Source organism: Protopterus annectens, chromosome 6.part1 (genome assembly GCF_019279795.1).
Source record: "Protopterus annectens isolate FY-2018-M chromosome 6.part1, PAN1.0, whole genome shotgun sequence".
Taxonomy (NCBI): domain Eukaryota; kingdom Metazoa; phylum Chordata; order Ceratodontiformes; family Protopteridae; genus Protopterus; species Protopterus annectens.
In genome coordinates, this window is record NC_056738.1 from 447,607,585 (window position 1) to 447,630,572 (window position 22,988).

A 22,988-nucleotide genomic window follows, 5' to 3' on the forward strand; every position below is an offset into this window, starting at 1 on the left:
TAGGCATTGAAAAATGGGTTGGGGGGCTTTAACTGTGTACCGCTTGTCTGTCCTGATTTTGTTGAATGTCCAGACTTCAAGTTATGCTGCCATAGTGCCTTATCATTTTAGGCTCTAATATGATGGCCCTGGAGCTAGAAGAGATGAGATGTAATCTGGCCCTTACTTCTGAAGACTTGTTTTCTGGGCTGTTTAGTTTAGCAGAATGAAATGCAGGGAAACAATAGAAGCTTATATGAACATTCACCAACTGCAAACAATGCTAATCAAGTAATCATTTTCACTTACATTAACACATCATATGTGGCAGCAATTTTGTCTAGCATGAAAGATGTCTTAAAGGTTTCAACATCTGTGTGTTTTTTTTTTTTTTCTTTAGGACAAAAGGGATAAAACATTTTGAGGATGAAGGAAATAAGAATTCATTATGATGACATCTGATGTTGTCTTCCCTCATCATCTTAGTGACACAAAAGATTATGAAAACCTGCACCATAAAGAAATGTCTATATTCCTATACAGAATAATTTTATTTAATCATAGGAGAAGAGGTGCAAATTTGTAATCTGATTAGTTATCTGTGCACAGTTAGTTAATATAATGTTAGTTAAAAATGGATGGTTGCTTATTTTGTTTGATAACAAACTACTAATTCAATGAATAACCGTGATTTTCCTTGCTAAATATGTATGAGCAGTTTATTGGATTAAAGTTTCTCACTCTTTGGAAAATTAAATAAAAAAAAAAGAGAGAGAGGGATAAATGGGGCTTCTCTTACCTAGTTCATCACCGGTGGGGTTCGTGGTGGCTAGTGGTCTCCTTTTGTTATGTTCACTTGAATTGTGGGTTTTGTGGTCTTTTGCTGTCAGGTTGGCCCTGTGATCTTACTGCTGTGGCATCACCGTAAGAGGCTGAGAGGTATGGTTAGCATGCATTGTACTGCTAGTTGCAGTATGCGGACATTGCTCTTGTCCAGAACTGGCAGCATGGACAGAGTAATTTAGAGTCATGCCGCAAACTTTGTGTGGGGTGTTTTGGATGCTGGAGTGGTACAATGAGTACTCGGGTAAGTTTATTGTATTCACTGTTCACTAAGGTATGTAGGATTTGGTGTGGTTTGGGTAGTGTGTCGACAAGTGACGAGGGAGTATGTAGGGGCAACTACAAGGTAATGTCTTTGATTTTGTTTGATTTTGTGCTTTGAGTAGGAGGTTAATCATCAGGATTGAAGCTCTGACTGCATTATTGGTACATGGGGTCTTCATTGAATGGGGCAGGTTGTAGGAGTATTACCATGGGAGGATACCATTCCTTGCAAGGGATGGGTATAATTATGGTATTAGGTATGAGGTATTAGGAGGGTAATTTGGCTGGGTAGGTCTGATCATGCAGAGGGTAGAGAGGGAGTGTCAAGTGCTCCTGCAGAGAAGGACTTTGCCAGTTAGGTTTAGGGTATAGCTATGGTTATCTATATCTATATAGGTTGGAGTGAGGTTAAATAAGGATATTATATGAGGGTTCCATCTTTGTTAACATCTTTTGATTACTGACAAGTCGCAGTATGAGAGGGTAGGGCTGACAGTGTGAGGTTGCGGTCAATGAACTGGAGGGTGAGATAGGCTTGTGAGGGTCAAACTTTTCAGGTAGGAGAGGTTGTCAGAGTATTTTAGTGCTGGGGATTATAGATGGGTTTTCAGGTACTAGGTCATTGAAGAATCAAGTAACGCAGTTTATAGATTTCCCCGGAGCATTCAAATTTGGCCTTTTTTACCTTTTGGGGTATTTCATTTAGAGATGTCTTTTGTGAGAGTGGGTGTGGGTCAGCAGATGCTATTTTGTGTATCAGATGTTTTGCTTTGTAATGCTGGGTTTTCATTTGTTGGATGGGTTTATGCTTTACAGTGCTGGAGGTGCATTTGTCAGTTAATGACCGGGGTATGAGTACAGATGTTTTACTCTGCATGGTTTTAGTGACAGTGAGCTTACTGTTTGGTTGTCCAGTTCGCTAGTAATGCCCTTGGAATCATAGCGGGACGTCCATTGGTCATGAGGTCAGGATTATTTATTTTCATCTGCTTAGGTAACTGGCTATTCTCGTTAGTTATGTGAAAGGGTTTTAGGAGGTGATGACTTTGTTACAGATGATTAGAGAGGATGGGGTACACCAAATGATGTTTGGCCGGATGCTTTAATGGTGGTTAGGTTGTTGGAAGCTTACAGAAGAGAGGGGGAACAGCCTGGTCAGGCTGGTGGGTGGAGAAGAGGGGCAGGCTTGCCCTCTTCTGTTCCCCCTCTGGTGTTGGATGTCCAATTCAATAAGTTGGGAAGGAAAGTGATTGGTTGCTCCGCTGGATAAGTTAATAAGCAAGCAGAGCTGCTTATTTGGATGGTGGTGTAATTCAATAAATTGAATGTGAGCAGGTAATGCTGCCTTGTTAGTGCAAAGATAAGTGAGCAAGTGGGAGATGATGCTTATCAAGGGAGAGCTGTTATGCTGCCCTTATGGTTATTTTATGTTTCTTTCATGGTGGTTATTATCACCTGTGTCATGCTTTTGGTTGAAATCTATAACTATTGTTTAGCAATCATATTTATGGAAGTTTAATAAAGGTCATTAAATGTCATTCAGTGTTGTGTTTTTATTGAAGTCGACCAGGACAAAGGAGGTTTGGAACAGACCCATTTTGTCCTGGGACATTTTCAATGTAGGGGCTAGGCACATAGATTAGCAGGAATTAAGAGACTAAGGGGAGAATAAGGATAAATGGGACGGAGGGATGTTTAGGAGGAAATGAGGTAAGGGTAGGGTGGGGCTTAGAGGGCTTAGTCAAGTGTAATTGAGGTAGAAGTCACATTTTTGATGTGAACTTGCTACCCTGCCTCCCTCCTTCTTTTTACTAGTGGGGGATTGTGGTTATTTCAGTGGAAAGGTGGAGAAGAGGGGTAGGCTTGCCCTGTTCTGTTCCCCCTCTGGTGTTGGATGTGCACTTCAATAGGTTGGGGAGGAAAGTGGGTGGTTGCTCTGCTGGATACATTAATAAGCAAGCAGAGCTGCTTATTTGGATGGTGGTATAATTCAATAGATTGAAGGTGAGCAGATAACGCTGCCTTGTTACTGCAAAGATAAGTGAGCAAGTGGGGGATGATGCTTATCAAGAGTGAGTGGTTACGCTGCCCTTATCGTTATTTTATGTTTCTTTCATGGAGGTTATTATCACCTGTGTCATGCTTTTGGTTAAAATCTATATCTATTGTTTAGCAATCATATTTATGGAAGTTTAATAAAGGTCGTAAATGTCATTCAGTGTTGCGGTTTTTATTGAAGTGGACCAGGACAAACAATGTTTTCCCCAAATTCTCATTGTTTTCTTCCATACTCTCCATAATGTTTCTTTTCTTCTTCATGCTTCTGCTTTCTTACTGCCTCTTCCCTGCTGCTGTATATTCCCTCTGGATCCATCTACCAGCTCCAAAGAGTAGAAGAGGTCCCTTGCTACATTGGCCAAATTTCCACTGGTTAGTATAATTACCACATTATGGTTCCCTGAAAAGAGTCTGCTGAACATTTAAGACGAACCCAGTCAACAAAGCATAAATGTGCCATATATCAGACAAAATGCTAAAAAAAGAGATTGGAGATACAGTGACGGCTACTGGAGGTGTAGCCAACATAAAAGCAGTCATTCACACATGGCTTGCTCATGTCTAGCTATGCAACATCTTTAGTGCTATATTATTAACAAAATTCATTTTGCCACTACATACCCTATGCATAAATGTGCTGATACTATCTTGTGAGGACTTGAGATTAACCACAATTCACAAATCTTTATCTAGAATAACATTAGTCTTGATAAAAGCTTTACTATTATTCGGTGGATTATTAATTAGCCTGCATATCACAAACAGATGAAAATTGGTAGTACTTTCTCATCTAATGAATTTGTCACTAACGGTACCCTCTGTGGTCTATGTTGGTTCCTCCTGTCTTTGATATTACCTATCTATATGTTTGTGTTTGACAAGTGTATAGATGTTTGTAATTCAGCTGTTACTGAGTCACTCGCAGGCTGTTATAAATTCTCTAAGAAGGGCTAAATAGAGAGCATGCATAGTTTTCTGCAAAATGTGCTGTGACATTACATTCAGGATACAAGCCTTTCCACTGATTATGATATAAATGCAGCTCCACTTATGTTTGTTACTGTCACAGTTAAGGCATTTTTGTCAACAAGGAATTGTACTTTGATCTTTAAGTATCAGATAAAGTAAGGATTTTTTTTTTGCATTGTGCAGTTAATTATCAAAGATATATCCTCAAGATCCACAAAAGTATTATTTCTTCTATATTATCCTTTATTAGGTCAATAAATGGATACAACCCTCAGATTGATTTTTATCTTACCAAGCATCTTGAAAGACCTCAATGTTTCCAAACTGAAAGATTCAAAGGTCTCGATTTATATGGATAGATGTTGAGGTATGTCACTTTTTTCAGTCTGGTGCAGACTCCTATGTAGAGATCTCATGTAGAAATCTCATTCAAAAGATTTTCAACCTAAGCAACAAAATATCTTTGCCTGTTAAACAAAGTAACCATTTTGCAGACTTCAATTAAAGTCCTTATAAGTTTATTCCAGGGATTAGCATTATGGTCCATAATAATAAGGGAGCAATGCTTATTAGGCTGTATAGTTATGCTACATACACTTCCCTTGCACTAGCCTATAAACCAATGACACTAATGTCATGGTTGCACAGACACTAATTTAGAAACGCAGCAACAAAATGAAGTTATAAAGAGAAGTTGGCCTTATGAAAATCATTGGTAAGGGAGGTGATTTAGTTATACAGTTCATTCAAAGAAGAAATATGTTGTAATCAGAACTAGCAAAATATGTAGTCCCCATACAACGTATAAGACAAATTCTGAGTGTTTTGCATGATTAATTTCTGGTCATAGTGAAGTATAAGGGAAGATCAACAACTGTAAAAGTAACTCAACTCAAGATGAACAAATACTATCGCGAGAGAGATGCACCATAAGCAAAGTAATGGCAACATTTCAAAGTAAGAGAAGCTAGGATACACAGCACCTCACTGCTAGAGAAAAAAATATATACAAATTTGTTCAAGTTCAAAGAAGCCACTTAGGTTATTATGGCAGGTTCAATGACAGAACTGAAACTAAAAATCATAATATGTAAAGCTGTTATTAATCCATTAACATTAAAATGTTGTTGTAATAGAGATACCTGATATTGTAAAATCTTACAGTGCTCCAAAGTACAAAGTAAGGAAATCTTACTGTCTCACTGTCCACAGTCTACTGGACAAATGAAAAGAACCATCCAACAAATTAAGAATTTTCAACTGTGACAAGAAAGACCAATAACAAAAGCTATTTTAAGTTCATAGGTAGGTTTTAGGCTAGCTACCCTTGAGGGAGCCATTTTAAGCCTAGCCAGTTTCCCTTTTGGCGTTTAAATTAACCTCTCCAATTTGGTGTTACAGTGGCCTTACCCCATCCACATAAAACAAGGCTCATCCCTATCCATATTCAAATGCAACTTGGACCTATGGATAGGAAACAAAAAAATGTACCCCAGGACTGCCCCCTGTACTACTAATGGGCAGGGGTAGCTATATCCCATGCATGTGTCCCCTCAAATTATCTATGGTATGATCCCATTTAATCTTACTAGAGATAATATATAATTATTGAAGATGTCTGTTACAGATACATTCCAAAGAGGCATTATACTGGATGACTGGCCTAATGAGGGCTGAGTAAAGGGGGCAGTGACACCCCTAGATCTATATACAGTGTTTTTTATTTATAAGCTCTGCACATTCTGAAATGTTAATCTGAATAAAAAGGTTTGGTTTTTATGGAACTAATTAAGTAAATATATAAGAAAAATCAATAAATAATACAAAATAACATGAAGTGAGCAGTGCAGTGGTGCAGCAGTTAATGTAGTCACCTCACAGCAAGAGGTTCTCTGGTTCACTTCTCAGTTGGGGTGCCTTCTGTACAGAGTCTGCATATCCTCCCTGTGTTTGTGTGGGTTTCCTCCAGGTACTCTGGTTTCCTCCCACTTTCCAAAGACATGCATCTGAAGTGTTTCTCCCCAGGCCCCCATGGAAAATAGGCTCTGTCCAAGTCGGACTTTCCGGTCAACAAATGTAAAATAAATAAATAAAATAAATACAAATTAATGCTACGGAGTAGTATAAAGGAGGAGTTGTACTCCTTAGTGTGCCATTCTTTGGATAAGATGTGTAAAACAAGGTCCTATTGGGCTAACTTGCTGGTAGCTCTGGTAAATGTAAAAAATCCTGCAGCACTTAACAAAAAAAGCAAAGTACTTTATTAAAGGGCAGAGTACTTTATTAAAGGTTAAGTAAACGTAACACAATTATACCATAAGCCATCACATATTTAAGCAGTGTTAAACAAACAAACTATTTGAATTTAATAGTCAAAATCATTGAAAAATGATAAAAATAAAGCTATATATTGTTATACAGTCTTGCCATAACCAGTACTTAATCAACAATGTAAGATGTAATCCATATTTCCCAAATATTCTATATTATCTCTTTGCACATTTTATGCAGGATTCCTGATTTTTACATGTTTCTGTCTTCGTTAACATCTTCTCTAACCTGTTAATCCTATGACATTTTAAGAAAACATTTTCATTGTTTCTTAAAGTTCACATTCCATGTTCAGTCTTCCAATCTGTCCTCTGTAAATCTTTGATCCTGCTGTCACTGATTTCTGTAACACCACCCTCCACATAAAATCTTTCCTTCATCTCTTGCCTTAAATCCTTCCAACCTCTTCTTAATAGACTGTTTATTTTCCTCACACTTATTTTTCCAAGGATCTATGTAAAAGTAACTTTCCAATACTTTTTCATACTATTTCCTTCAGTCTTTATCAATAGCTTCCAGATTTATTTTTACACTCTTTTATCTGTCTTCTATAATTTATCCCTTCTTATTCCTTCTCACTTTAGCTCTTTTCACTTAATTCCTATACTTTGTCAAATGTTCGTCATGTCTTATACTCATTACTTAAATAACCATACCTTCACTATTAAACTTTATCACCTGCAAAATCCAAAATAAATGCAAATATACCAAATAACTTATAGGAGTAATTAAATTCAAACCACCATTTACTGCATTATTAGCTAGTAATCCCCTTTTTATTAGATTTAACTCTGACTCTCATATTATCAAAAAACATATGTTCTAATAAAGTCTTCTCCAAATTTTATGGAAAAAGTACTAGAACTCATAAACATGCCAGCGTTCCTAATACCACTGTATGTGTTAAGTTTGCTTTTTTTCAGATGGTAAAGTAAATATTTGCTATCACTTACATATCTCCCTTATGTCTTCCAATAGCTTTTCACATTGTTTCCATATTACACCACTATTACTAGGTTGCATCTAATATTTTCAATTGTTTTTCTGTCAAAATATGGGGTCTATATTATAAAGTCCAACAAATAAAATATCGACTTACCTTTAATGGTCCCATATTTGCTGAAGTTGCACAACATCGAATGGCCAAAATACAGATTTCTTTCTAAGGGAAAGAAATTGGTATCCCAACCATGTACACCACATTAAAATAAACGATATAAAAGTTGGAGCCTTTACTCCTAACACCACCAATGTGGGGGGGGGGGTTGTACTCCCCACAGCACCCCTAACTAAATATACTAACTCCGAGATTGCACTACAGTCAGGAAAAGGCCAGATTTAAAAGAACGGCTAACCGATTTCTTTTCCTTAGAAAGAAATCGATGATTTGGCCATTCGATTATGTGCAGCTTTGACAAATACAGGTTAACTAAAGATGAGACGACATTCTGCTTCTTCATGTAAATGATATAGACCCAAATATGTACTCCCATTCTTTGTAACTTCTCCAGAACTTTTACTTCTATTCCTATTTATTCTCAATCCAACACACTTTAATCATTTTCATCTATTTCATTACTTTAAATCCATGCTTAGCATGTTTTGCTAGAAGTACCTAATCATCTGCTTATGCCATCATTATTGGTATTGTCTTCCTGTGTTTATAGACATAACCTGCTTCTTTTTTTTCTTTTCATATTGCTGAAATAAATATATTTCCTTGGCAATAAATGTTATAATATTTATTTGACATCTGTTAACCAGGAATATCTGACTGTGTCCAGAGTACCTATTTTTCAGCAGAGTCCTGGGAAAAAAGCTCTATGTGCATGCATTTCACTAAAGTATGCATTGAACTGCAATTAGATAAATCATGATATCGTACATCAAGTAAAAAGATACACTGAGAACAGATAAACATTTATTTTAGGCACATAAACAGAATACTACTTAGAGGGCATCCTTTTTCTCCCTATTTTCTGCTCCAACTTTTTTCCCTACCACCCATTTACTATCACCCATATAGTACTTCTATAATATGCACATTTTATAAAGCTTATCATCACTTTATCTAAGCCATTATGCATTTAGGATATTCCCATGTTGTTCTTGGGACAAATTATCATGTGCCATATTTATATTGCATTCTATTATCCTTACCTTCTCTTCTTGTTTATAAAGTTCACAATTTCCTGTACTATAGTAATCATTTCTTTTGCTTGTTTTTTTTTATTCCATAAACTCCTTCAACCCCTTCATCTTTGAATACTTCCTCAAGCCTAACTTACATTATATTTCCTAAGTCTTATGATCTGTAGTTGTAAGAGTGATCGCCATTTTTTAAATCTGTTTTATCACTGTTTTATATATTCATATTATTATATATTTAAGTACTTATTCATTTCCAAAACCTTTCCTTCCATTCATTTAACACATTTATAAATATGTTTTTCTGTTCACCACCTATGTTCTTCTAATAATGTAAACTAAGCATTCTTACCATAGGTTCATAGGTTCATACTAGGCTATCTGCCCTAGGGCATTTATAAGCCTAGCCAGAGTGTGTGTGTGGCTTTCGCCACCCCTTGGGATGAGAATAATATGCCCATTTAGGGTTTCGTTTACTGTGCCTCTGTCTAGTAGTGACACAGAGATGACCCCCAGGGTAAACCTACGATCTCCCATCCACTCGTCAAGATTTCTCTTGAAGAGAGTCAGTGAGGGACTCTGCCTAACATGGACTGGGATTCTGTTCCAGAGTATAGGGACCCTCTAGGTTATGAATCTGTCCCTCCAGCACGTCCTATTTATTTCTGTGTTGAGGTTCAGATCTCTCGCTCTCGTGGCTCTGGTGGATTTGGATTATCTGAGGTGGAGCATGTCCATTAATTCTGGATTGGACATGGCCTTATATGTCAGGCATAGATCGCCACTGAGTAGGCAGTATGCGACTGAATAGAGCTGGAGTTTCTTCAGCAGGGCAGCATATGACATATGTTTGAGACCCTTGATCCTCTTGGTGAGGTACGTTTGGGGTCTTTCCAGCTGCTGCAGGTGTCAGGTAAGGTACATCCCAAATTGGGCATTGTACTCAATTATGGGCCTGATAAGGGAAGAGTATAGGGGCACAATGACCTCTCTTGATCTAGATGTGAATCCTTTCATGATAAGGTGGGTAATATAGAAGGTCTTCCTAACCACCTTGGCAATGTGAGTGTCAAATGAGAGGTTACTGTCAACTTGGGTCCCTAGGTCCCTGATTACTTCTTCTGTACTTAATGGATTGCCACCTATGTGGTAATTTGTGGGTACTTTGTTTTTCCCAGAGGGTATGACTATACATTTTTTGGCGTTCAGTTTAAGGCCATGACTCTGGCACCAGTTATCCGTTTCTATGAGGACTTTCTGAAGGATGCTTGTGTCCACTGGAGTATCAATTATGGCACCCAGTTTGCAGTCATCTGTGAACTTTGTCAGCCACAATCCTCCTTGCACCTCGGAAAAATAAATGCTGAACAAGAGGGGTCCCAGGACCAAGCCCTGTGGGACACCGCTTGTGACTGGCTTAGAGTCTGACATTGCTCCAGCAATTCTGACCTTGTGGGTTCTGTCCTTGAGCCAGTTTGCAACCCATCTTATGACATATGGGTTTACATTTAAGCTGGTGAGCTTGTCTATGATGCCCGAGTGGGGTATTGTGTCAAAGGCTTTTGCAAGATCAAGGTAGGCTGTGTGAACTGCCTTACCTTCGTCAATGGCCTTAGTGACTGTTTCAAAAAAATCGACCGGGTTCAAAAGGCAGGATCTACCCTTGATAAAGCCGAATTGGGTAGGATCCAGTGTCTGTAGGTCCCCAATGTCTTTGTTTATGAGTTCCATAATGATTCTCTCCATAGCTTTGCAGACAAGGCTTGTCAAGCTTATGGGGCGGTAATTTCCAGGGTCCGTAGAAGCACCTCCTTTGTGGAGTGGGACCACTGTTGCTGTACGCCATTCTTTGGGTACATATCCTGTAGTAAGGCTAAGATTAAACAGCAGCCTTATGTGCGGGTTTAGTCCCTCTTGGAGTTCATGTAGCATGCAACCTGGGACACCGTCTGGTCCCACTGATGCTGTGTTTTTAGCTTTGGAGAGGGTGGCATTCACATGGGCATCAGAGATGTCAGGGAGGCTACACTCTGCTGGGATCGATATTTCTCCTTTTGGGGGGGAGGGGGGGAGAAATTTGCACTGAACCTGCCAGTATGTTGGCAATGTCTGTGGGTTCAGTGTATTTTCTGTCATTTTGGACTAACTCTGAGCATATCTGGGAGTTTCCACCCAGGTTTCTAACATAACTAAAGAAGGCCTTGTGATTGTCTTTAGTGTCTTTTGCAATTTTTCTCTCAAAATTTGCTTTGGATGATTTTATGAGTGATCGTAGTTTTTTGCTAGTACTGATCAGAGATGCCTTCCCTTTTGGGGATTTTGCTCTGTCATGTAGTAGCTTCCTCCTCCTGTTGTAAAGCTTGTTAATGGCTGGGGTCCACCAGACAGGATGCCTGCCTTTTGGGGAATGGGTCTTGGTTTTATTTGTGATTGCATGATCCATGCATTCTTGAAAGTGTCCGTAGAAAGCATTTATAAAGGATTCAGTGGTGTGGGCTGTGGTTTCCACTGGCCCAGGGGCCTTGAAGGATACCACTTCAGTCTTAAGAAGTGTGAAGTCAGCTTTTGAGAAATTCTTCACTGTGGTCTTTTGTGCTGGGGTGGGGACGGGATGTGGATTTTCAGTGAGATTAATTTATGGTCTGATCTCACCAATGAGGGGTATACTTCCGGTGTGGAGCATTGTGTCCCCATGTTTGTGATGATCAGGTCTAGTATATTATCTCCTCTTGTGGGAGTGGTGACTAGTTGCTCCATTGCATTTGAGTTTATGAATTCTAGGAACCTTTGGGCTAGGGTGTTGGGGCTTGAGTAATGCTCCTAGTCTATGTTTGGGTAGTTGAAGTCTCCCAATATGATGGTATTTGGAGAGACATTCATACTCTCCAGTGTCTTCAGGAAGGCTGAGTGGGGTTCCTGAGTTTGAGAGGGTGGTCTATAGCATGCTACAAACTGTAGGGCAGTTTTGCTTATGGTTAGTTGCACATGGATGGTCTCCGATGCTTCGTGCGTTGCCACTAACCTGGAGGTGTGGGTATCTTTGATGAATATGGATACTCCCCCTCCTTTTGTGGTTCGGTCCAAGTTTTGAGGCTGAAAAGCATGATATGAGGTATAACCTGGTAGTGCTGGGGTGCTCTCAGGAGCCTTGAACCAGGTTTCAGTCACTGCACAGACATCGAAGTTCTCCATATTGAGGAGGGCTTCGAGAGCGTGCATCTTGAGGTTTAGACTTCTGGCTTTGAGCAGCATTACCCTTAGTTTTATCCACTTGGGTTTTCTAGGGAGGTGGGTTTGTCTTTTGAGCCTTGCCTAAAAAAGGCACTATGGGGGTGGCAAGAGCCTTGGCCAATATCCAGAAGCCCAGGGGTGACAGGTGCAAGCCATCCCTTGCGAAGCAGCGTGGCTTGTCAAGCATGTCATCCCAAGCAGACAGACATTGGATCCCCTTAGACATCAGTAATTGAGCCAATTGTTAAAGATGATCATTTTGTCTTTGTACTGTGGCATCATTCTTGGTGAGGGTAAGATGCTGCTCATGGTCAGTGTCATACTGGCCTGGGCTACATAATCAGAGAGCTCCTCTATGTCTCTTTTCATGTAGTCCAGGGAGATACGTCTCAGGTCATTCACACCGGCATGGACAATGACTGAGTCATATTTGTACTTGCTTTGGAGTGACCTGAGTGGTTGTGTTATGTGGTGGATTCTAGCACCCAACAGGCAGCTTACTGTAACCTTTTCCTTGTTCAGTCTGGTGACCGGGACGTCAGTGTGTCTGACTATGGAGTCACCTATTACAAGTGTATCAGGCATGTTGTTTGGTCTTAAGGGCTCTGACTGTTTGGCACACTGACTTTGTGGACTATGTGTTGCATGTGCTATGTTTTGAGGTAGTGGTTGCTTGGATGTCTGATTTGGAGGCCTCTGTTGTTTTGGTAGATTTTTAATTAGAGCTTCTGAATATGTTTTTGTGTGTTTATGTGTTTGGTTTGCAGTTGTGATAGGTCTATGTGAGACTGGGTTTGTGGTGTGTGTGGTTTCCTTCTCCTCCTGACTGGTTTTGCCAGTACTGAGTCGAGAGAGCTCAGCCTCCAGTTTGGCTAGATAGTTGCATCTCTCACATATATTTGTATTTGTTGGGAGGAGGAGAGGGTTGTCTGTGTGCATGAGGCAGTTGTAACATTGTCTCAAGATTCCCAGATTCACCAGCTGAACTGGAGAGGACACCAGTAATTGACCCTTTGACATGCTAGAATAGTATAAGGGATTGCTGTGTAACTGAGTCAGAAAGGACCTATAGGGAAATGGGTACTCAAGGGGATTGTAGGTGGATATAGTGCTTTCTTTTTGTTTAAGAGTGCTTTACCTGTGTAAAAATGCTTTAAGAGCAAGTGCTGGGCTTTTCAGATAGAGAATAGACTGTTTAGATTGAAGGTAGAGCAGTTCTAAGGGAAAAACTGAAATGCAGACTTAGCGGAGCCAGAAATAGTTTAAACTTGATTAACTGGCGCTGCCCAATGCTGCGCTATGCGCAACTTCAGGCAAAAACGTGCTAAAGTGGGCTTTATAGCAAGGGGTTAGAAAGATCTAAGAAATGGCCCAAAACGGCCATTGCTGATTTCTCATTTACTTTCCAAAGAATAATTTCATTTCTTTCAAAGTAATTTATTTCTGTAGTTTTGCATTTTCTATTTCTCTAATCCTTTTTGCATCACAGTTGCCATTACATTATAACTCTTCCTATTTATATAAATCAAACAAGTAATGTTAGACCTCTCCTATTATTTTTCTTGTGGTCTTATTCTATTATCTTCCTGTAACACAGTTTCTTCCATCAACATACATGTTTTATTATTTTCCAAACCAGCAGTACAGCTGCCTAAATTTTCTAACTATATATTGCCTCATTAATACATTTTTTTCTTTTTATTTTCTTCATCTGTCTTCAGTTCCTTACTAATATATAGGTCTCCTCTTCCTTCTAACGCACTCATTATTTCCTTAAACAGTTCACCATATTGACTTTTCTGTTCTTCATAAATCACCTTTCAATTTCCATATAAACTTTTTTATACTTTGTATTCTGTATTCCAGTCAGACCATGTTTTATACAAAAAAAGAGAAATTCCCTGGGATTCATTAACACTTACACTAAGTGTACGGACAACACATGCATAACTCATACCTTCTTCCACCTAATTTTAGTTTTCTTACTGATTTGCTTGCAGCCTTAAATATTGAGGGAGATTCATAAAGGTTACCACAAAGTTTAGATTACATGTGCACTTAGTGTAATATTTCTGAATGACTAGAAAGCATAACAATGTGGTAGAGATATTCTTGAATACAGATCATGTACAATTAGTGTAGGCATTAATGAATCTGGCCCATTGTGTTATTGATATTCTCATCGTTTTTCACTCTCTCTAACATATTCTTGTCTCAGTTATCCCCATTTAACTTCTTTCATACCTTTTCCTTGCCTTATACCATCTTCAGGCCTCCCTTTCTCTGCCCGTTTATCAGAGTGTTCAGAAAATTCACTGTCAATGCCCCCCCTCATATTTCTAACAATATATTTGAAATACCACACATAATTGACTTTTGCTTTAAAGTCTCTTCCTTTTTGTATAAATCCCCTTCTTATTTCCAGTTGTCATAATTTCAAATTGTATTCATCCTAATCACACTTTGATATTATGCCTTTTACCTTCCTTATGTTACAGCTCATGCCTCCCATCACTGTCACATTCATATTAACAATTTCATATAGCTTTATGTAGCACAAATAACTGTTTTCTTTGTTAATGTCTTTATATGCATACATTACTCTCAATATACAAACAGATTTTCTTTCTTATATCCTCTATCAACACACTCCTTGTTCTAACTATAGTGTGTTCTAGAAACAAAATAAATCATTCAGCCTCCTATTGAAAATTAATCAGATCCATAAAAATAAGTCCACAAAAATAAAGAATCTCTTGGTAGTGCAAGGAAATAAGGACCCATTGCAAAACTGTATTCTCTAATCAATTTAATAAAACATAAGTACACATCCATAAATGCTTTTACCTTTCACCTTTCACTGAACATTCATCATATAAAATGAAAATCATAAAACACATCCTTATATACTTATGAACAATCACCTAACACATCATATGACTGTCATCGCATAAAAACTATATCTGAAACTCACCTATTAGTAAAAAGCTACTTCTAACTTGAAATTCATTTGTTATATAATAATCTATTTTTCTTCTTCTTAAAACTACCTTGTATTGAAAGGCTCATTTATACCTGCACATTAATTTTATTTACTACCTTAGTTTTTTATATCACAAATCCATCTGCTCTACCACCACACCCATGACACTGCCCCATCAAAAAAAAAAAAATTTAATTGGAATAAGACAGTGAATAGTTTATACAATGCTATAACTAGACTATTATTTTATATTAAATAATCATGTTCATAAATTATGCTGCTTAATTTTCTGTTATTTTTTCCAATACAAAAACTTTTGTATGTGATATATACAACCCCATATATCACATATTTAATCCCTGGAGTCATGTAGTGATCCTTGGTTGAACCAATTTAAATATTCAGCCTATGTAAGATAAATCAACAATTTCTGGCCATACATTTACACATACCCATCTTTTCTTTGTGATTATTGCATTCTTTGTATGTCCTTCAGAATACCACACCAGGTTCATTTCCCTGCATTATTGAAAAACTATTTATAAAATCTAATAATTTAGTTTCTGGATGCTGAGACATAATTCCAACTCCAGAGCATAGCTACCATATCCATATTCCAGATTATTTTCTTTCATTCCATAATAGTTCAATGTGTTGTCTTCAGCTAATAGATAAATAACAATTTACAGTGACCTGTATTTTTTAATTCCATTGTAAAAATATTAATCTTTTTACATTATTAATAATATTATTTACATTTACCGATACTTGTTTAAATTATCCTTTCCTGATTTTTACTTCCCTAAAGGCTAACATCGTGATTTACTTTTCCTTTTTCTAACCCTTTTACATACATGATTTTTACCCATCACTTCCTGCCTATTCATTTCTTTATCTCCACCACTCTTCCCTGTTTGTGATTTCCTAAACCTGTTTGTAATAAATTAAAGATGACCATATAATTCTCAGCCAAATTGTTTTATTGCACAAAGTCAGCATTTTTATTAATTTCATTTTCTTCCGTTTCATCAGACAACATTTTGGATTCATTATCAACATTAACTTCATTTTCATCTTTACTAACATTTAACAGTTGTTCTTCATTAACTTTAGCATTTTCATTTTCAACTTTTAGATCACCATTTATATTTTCATTTATTTTTCTCACAGTTAATCTAGAAATAAACCTTTTTTTTTAATTTGCAACATTCTAACATACAAATTTGTATTGCATTTCCTTCTTCCCCACATTTCACACAAGTGCACTAGTCACATGTATTTATCAAATGATCCTTAGATCCACACACAAAAAATTTTTGACTGTCCCTAGTATCTTACTACCCATCTGCGATTAAAAACTTTAATAGCAATGGGTATGTTTCACTTCTCCCTCTTCCTTTTGCAACATTACCTTTACTCCATATCCTCCATTCCATAACCCTCTTTGTAAGGCATTTGCAGTCTCACATATTTTAAAATAAATCTCAGGTTCCTCATACTCAACATCATCAGATCAAAATTGTACTGTTACTCTCTTTGTATTATATAAATAATGAAAGAAAGGAAGAACTACCTGGGGGCGGGGTTGTCATGTCAGCTCTTGCCAATGAGACCTAATCACTCAGAGCCAAGGTTTATTTGTTTATTTATTTATTTGTTTGCTTATTTATTTACTTAACATCTGTTTACCATGAAAGTCTGACTGGGACAGAGCCCATTTTAAGTGGAGCCTCAGGAAGAAATGCTCCAGATGTTCCACTGAGTACATAATCTGGTACCCCCACCCCAACTAAACTGAAGCATTACCATCTCTTACTCAGGCAGTGACTGCAATGCTGCAAGTGTTGTGGATGAAGATTTAGCTGATTTATTCAAAAAAAAATCTCTTTTCCTGGAGAGCATAGTTCCTGCAGATAAAGCTGAATGAGTAAGAGGTGGATTACTTTTGTGAGGAACCTCTGTGAATGTTCCAATTGTTCAGATATTTCCAGTTAGGTACGTACCAAAGGGGACAATGTACTTAATAATAGGTCTGATGACCTATCATTCCCCTTTGAACTTCAGGCATGGAGGTTACTGAGAATGATGGCAGGGGAGTGACACCTAGGTCCAAGGAAGTCATGTTGAATGGGTCGATATTAGAAGACCGAAGACACATTCTTTCAAATGCGTCTTGGTCGAACTTAAAAGGGTGAAAACGAAAAATATCGAAGCGGCTGTTAAGCGAATTCTTTCCATGGGAAAGAATTTGATTGGCCGCTTCGGTACTTTGCCATTTTCGGCACTGTAGTGCGGCCTCGGAGTTGGTATATTTAAGTGGGGGGGTGCAGCCCCCCACATCGGGGTGTGTGGAAACAAAGCCCCCCCTTAATGTAATGTTTGAAATTGATTTCTATTTTTTTTTTGTTGGAACTGTTCTGACACTTTGTCATTATAAGCTTTTGCTTATATATGGTCGATCAATCACCGTTCGCTTTTTTTTTTTAAGTGTTCAGTGATTTAATATAGACCCTGTTGAACTGTACTCAGCATTCATCGGACCTATCATTAAGTACATTGTCCCCTTTGGTACGTACCTAACTGGAAATATCTTAACAATTGGAATATTCACAGAGGTTCCTCACTAAAATAATCCAGCTGTAAGTAATATGTCTTGTACAGTGTTAGAAAAATATATAATAGTAATATGCATGCTTAGTGCATTCAAGGTTTAAAAGGGTTAATACATTTATTCTGTTCACACTGCATGAATCTGCACAGCCATTAGAAACTTAACAAGGGACATTTCATTTCTGCTAATGTCATGAAACTTAACAAGAGACATTTCATTTCTGCTAATGTCATGAAACCTAACAAATAGATATTCATTTCTGCTTATGCTATGAGAAAGTATGCAGCTGCTAGAAGCTTTGATAAAAAAAACAATAGATGCTTGAAAGTTTAAACCATAGTCAGCATTACTCGTATCAAAGCTAGAAATGTACCTTGAATCTAGATAAAATGTAACACATGTATTAGAACAGTACAATTGAAGAATTGAAAAGTTAAGATGGGCTAAAATAAGCCCAAGGCCAGGTTGTTTTTCTCAAAATGCTTTGCAAAACAACAGATAATCTAACTTAGTCAGCAATAAGGCTAGTAACATTTTCTGTAGAACATACAGAAAGCTGTGTCTAACTACGTCAGCAATAGAATAGTAACATTTTCTGTGTGGCAGGAAGAGAACTGTATAAGAATGACATACTCATCACCAGTAATTCAGACAAGCCTTGTGCCTACATGCTTTGTCTCCTTGCTGCAAGTAATAAAGGGTGCCTTGCTTGAACCTAACGTGCATTGGTCTTTAAAGTTTTTTCCTTTTACAGATTGGTCCTTCGAGCCGGAGCCCTCTCTTCACCTCGGATCAGACGGCCAGGTGGTTGAAACCATACAGGGAAGAAACCAAATCGGTTCTTCTTATATGGAAAGTCCTCCGACTGAATTGTCATTCAAAAGAGGCCAGCCACTTTCTGATCTGTGACTGAAGGACGGGTTTCCGCGAATCAGTGATCAATCACGTAGGCTCAGGTAAGGTGAATCTACTTTTTCTGTTTTAGATCAAGGACTAGATGTGTATTGTTTTTGTCAGATTGTATTTTTCTTACAAGTCAGGGACAAAAAAGATTACTGTCTTGTCATAGATCAGGAGAAACAGAATAAGTAGGCAGTTATTCTGAAGAGACTATAACAAAATCCGTGGTATCACGTTAAAAATTAAGAGAAGTTACGTAACGATCAAGGGTAGAACAAAATGGGTAATAATTGCACAAAAAAGACCCCAAAACCTGCCGTTAAAGGAAGACGCAAAATATATGCAGTCACAGTGTACCAACAATATTAGATATTATTCAAAATGGGTTAATAAATATGAATTTGATGGAAAATTAGAAAAATCCTTGCTTATCAAACTTATCAAACAGCTCAAAAACGATTCTAAAGGTCAGGTAAAAAATCAACATCGATTAGGAATTCCTCAGACACACAGGTGGCTGGAGGAAGTAAACCGTAGGGAACAAAAGAACAAAGATTCAAAAGCAATGTTTTTAGATAAGGAGGATAATAACTTAGTAATGGCATCAGCACCTCCGCCTCCCTTACCAGAATATGAAGCAAGTGAACAGGTTAGTCCACCCCCACTATATCCTGTAGTCACTGAAGATAGAGATATTGTGAAATTAAAACCAACTAAAATTAGAGATCCCATCGAGACCAGATCCCAAACAAAGGCAGGTAATTCAGAAGAAGGCATTGAGTTATGGCAAATAGTTAAGAATTCACGATCTATAGGTGAAGAAGAAATATGCCCACTTATAGAAGTACCCAATCATCAGGCAGGTCAAGACAATCAGGACCCAACTATTTTAGTGTATAGACCTTGGACTCCGGAAGATATCTGGAAAGCCACTGAGGGAATTCCCCATCCAAAGGTTAATTTTAGAAAATTCTCAGAAGATTTACAAGGAATGAGGTTGAGTTATAACTTAAACGGAGAAGAGATAGAAAAAGTAGTTAGACAGATTGTAGGACCAGATTGGTACATGATTAGTGGGAACTGGAATCTCTGTGACGTTGCACATAGACCCCTCCCACATAGCAGTGCAGAATTAGACACCGGAGTAAAAGGTCTTACAGACCGCATCTCTGAAAAATGGAAACCTAGGACAGACTGGACTTGCATTAATCAATGCATCCAACAAGAAGGTGAAACAATTGACCAGTACTATGCCAGATTGTTAGAATGTTTTAATAACCACTGTGGAATGCAGGCTCCTGAAGATCAAACACAAGATTCCCCATATGAACAGCAGTTAAAGAATGCATTTTTAAAAGGCAGTAGCACGCCTATAAGCAGTTTTATTACAAAACACATGGTAGACCATCGTACAAGCAGGTTACAATCATTACTTGAATATGCTAGGCATGCTGAAAGGCATTTTAATAGCAAAAAGAAAAAAAAAGCTCAAGTATTTTCTGTAGAAGATGGAGCAGAACTTTATGTAGTACAGTCCGGGAAAAAGGGCAAGAAAAATGCACAGGGAAACAAACAATCTGATCAGCGATCAGAGGACTTTGAAGGGCGAAAGAAAAGGGGAGAATGTTTTAAATGCGGTAAAAAGGGACATTTGGCAAGGGATTGCAAGAAAAACAAGAAGGTAACAACAGAAGACAAGGAGGGTGAGGACTGACTATATGGTAGTCAGGAATCACTAGAAGGGGCTAGTGAAGAAAGGACAAATGAGAATGTGACAGAGGGAGTAGAGGAAGTGCAGGAAGTTAGTGACAATGAAGTAGATGAAATATTAGACCTAGCTTTATTGAGCTTGGAGCTCTATTTATCAGACACGAAACCAGAAGTTACACTCTTGGTAGAAGGGAGGGAAGTCAAATTTTTGTGTGACTCAGGGGCATCACGAGCCCTGATACACCCCTCCAAACTACCAGAAAACACAGAGTCACCTGATTACATACTGGTCAAAGCAGCTAATGGACAGCTGTATCGGGAGCCTCTCTCCCGTAACATTGCAATAACTGATCCAGTTTCAGGATTGACACAAAAAAGCAAAATTGTCGTTTCTGCAAAATGCCCAGTAAACCTCCTGGGCAGAGACCTCATGCAGCTATTTGGTATAGCAGTAGTCCCAACCATGCAGGTTATGGAAGCACAGCGACAAACTAACACCTTTGTAGTGCAATCGGAGGGCGAAATGTTTTATTGGTACAGCCAGGACTTGGCTGCGACTGGTCCAGAGACTGTGACCAAAGAAATAATGAACCTAGCCATCAGCAAGTCCCCCTCCCTTGACATTGATAAGCAACAGCTGTTGCATTGTACCCTGTATTATCGTAACACACCAGGACCTGATAAAGAATATGAGCAGGAATTATTTAAGAATCATGCAAACAGATTGGTATTGCGTAACCTGTACTGGGACACAGAAGGGAACAGTGTAGCCAGCTGTTCATTGCCCCAGGAGTTCTTTGCACTTTATAAATCTAATTGATTACCACATGTTAGCTTAACCAAAAACAGAAATATAGAATGAGCAGACCTAGGAGAAAGTCATGAGATGGGAGAAACAGACAGAACTGGAACTATCAGAACAGGGAATACAAATACAAAAGTTGAATTGGATAACTCAGACCAACCCAGCTGTGCACTTGCAGTCTAGCGAGGACAGCTGATTGACACTCCTATTAAAGGAGGAAGAAAATGCCTTACGAGACATACCAGAGACTCTCTGGTCAACAGGAAAAACAGACGTAGGACTCATTTGTACAGTGGGACCAGTTACAATCACGCCAAAGTCAACATTCAGACCACAAAAAAGACAGTAACCCTTAAGAAAAGATGCAGAGGCAGGGATAAAGCCTATTATAGCAGCCTTCCTTAAAGGAGGGATACTAGTAGAATCTCCCGATTCACCATGTAACACACCCTTATTTCCAGTTAAAAAGGCTAATGGAGAATGGCGTATGGTCCAGGATTTACAAGCCATAAATGATGTGGTAATACCAAGGGCACCCGCGGTGCCAGACCCACACACCCTGTTGAATGATTTGAAACCTCAACAAAAGTATTTTTCTGTGGTAGTCATCAGCAACGCGTTCTTTTCAATACTGATACACCCTGATAGCCAGTACTGGTTTGCATTTACATTTCAGGGGAAAAGGTATGCATATACGCGACTACCACAGGGATATTGTGACAGTCCAACGATATTCTCACAAGAAATGGCAAGCAACTTGGCAGGATTCACCCCACCAAGAGGCAGTCAGATTTTACTTTATGTTGATGACATCTTGCTGGCGGCCCCTACCCAGCAGGATTGTAAAGAAGATACCATAGCACTTCTATGATTTTTAGCTGCTGAAGGACATAAGGTAAATAAAAATAAACTGCAGCTTTGGAAAAAACAGGTCAAATACCTAGGATATGTAATATCCAAGGAGGGTAGGACGTTAGGTGCAATTTTGCAACACCAAAACCCACTACCAAGAAGGAAATGATGTCCTTCCTGGGTACAACTAATTTCTGCCTGAGCTGGATTCCAAACTATGCCTTGGAATCTGCACCTCTGACTGACCTTATATATAAGAAGCCTATGGCAGCACAGGATTTGTTACAATGGACACCAGAGGCAGAATCTGCCTTCTGTAAACTAAAGCAGTTAATAGCATCCTCATTAGTTCTGGGATTGCCAAACTACCATAAACGTTTTTTCCAAACTGTAGATTGTAAGCAGGGTTACATGACATTAGTGTTAACACAACAGCATGGGGATAAGCAATGCCCCATTGCTTACTATTCATCACAACTGGACCCAGTGGCACGGTCCTTACCCCACTGTGTACAAGCAGTAGTTGTAGCTGCAATGGCAGTACAGGCTTCAGCCTCAGTAATTTTGTTCCACCCTCTCACTCTGAGACTACCTCATGCAGTCGCGATTATTTTACTACAAGAAAAGGTGGCATATCTTTCCCCTGCTAGGCATCTTTCCTGTATGACTATATTGTTGAGCCAACCTCATATGACAATTGAGCACTGCACGACTTTAAACCCTTCTACTCTGCTCCCGACCCCTGCAGATGGCACACCGCACCACTGCCTGCAGGTAATTGAGCAAAAGACACTACCTAGAAAAGATCTCATGGATGTCCCCTTGGATGATGGCAAGGTGACATACTACGTGGATGGCTCGTGCAGAAGGGGTCCTACAGGACAGAACCTAGTAGGATATGCAGTAGTTTCTGATACTGGGATTATAGAAGCAAAACCCTTACCACACATTTTGTCTGCACAGGCAACAGAATTGATTGCCCTGACACGGGCATGTACCTTAGCAAAGGGTAAATGTGTAAACATTTTTACTGATAGCCAGTACAATTTTTCTACTGTACATGTTTTTGCGCAACAGTGGAAAAACCGGGGAATGATAACATCTACTGGCAAACCTATAAATCATGCACAGTTTATTTTAGATCTTTTAGAATCTATTCAGTTACCTAGCCATTTGTAAATGCACAGCTCATACCAAGCAACAAGATAGGATTTCAAAAGGTAATGCAAGAGCTGATACAGCTGCAAAACAAGCAGCCACGGAAGTATTTCTTTTAAATGAGCAATTACAACTCTCTGAAACTT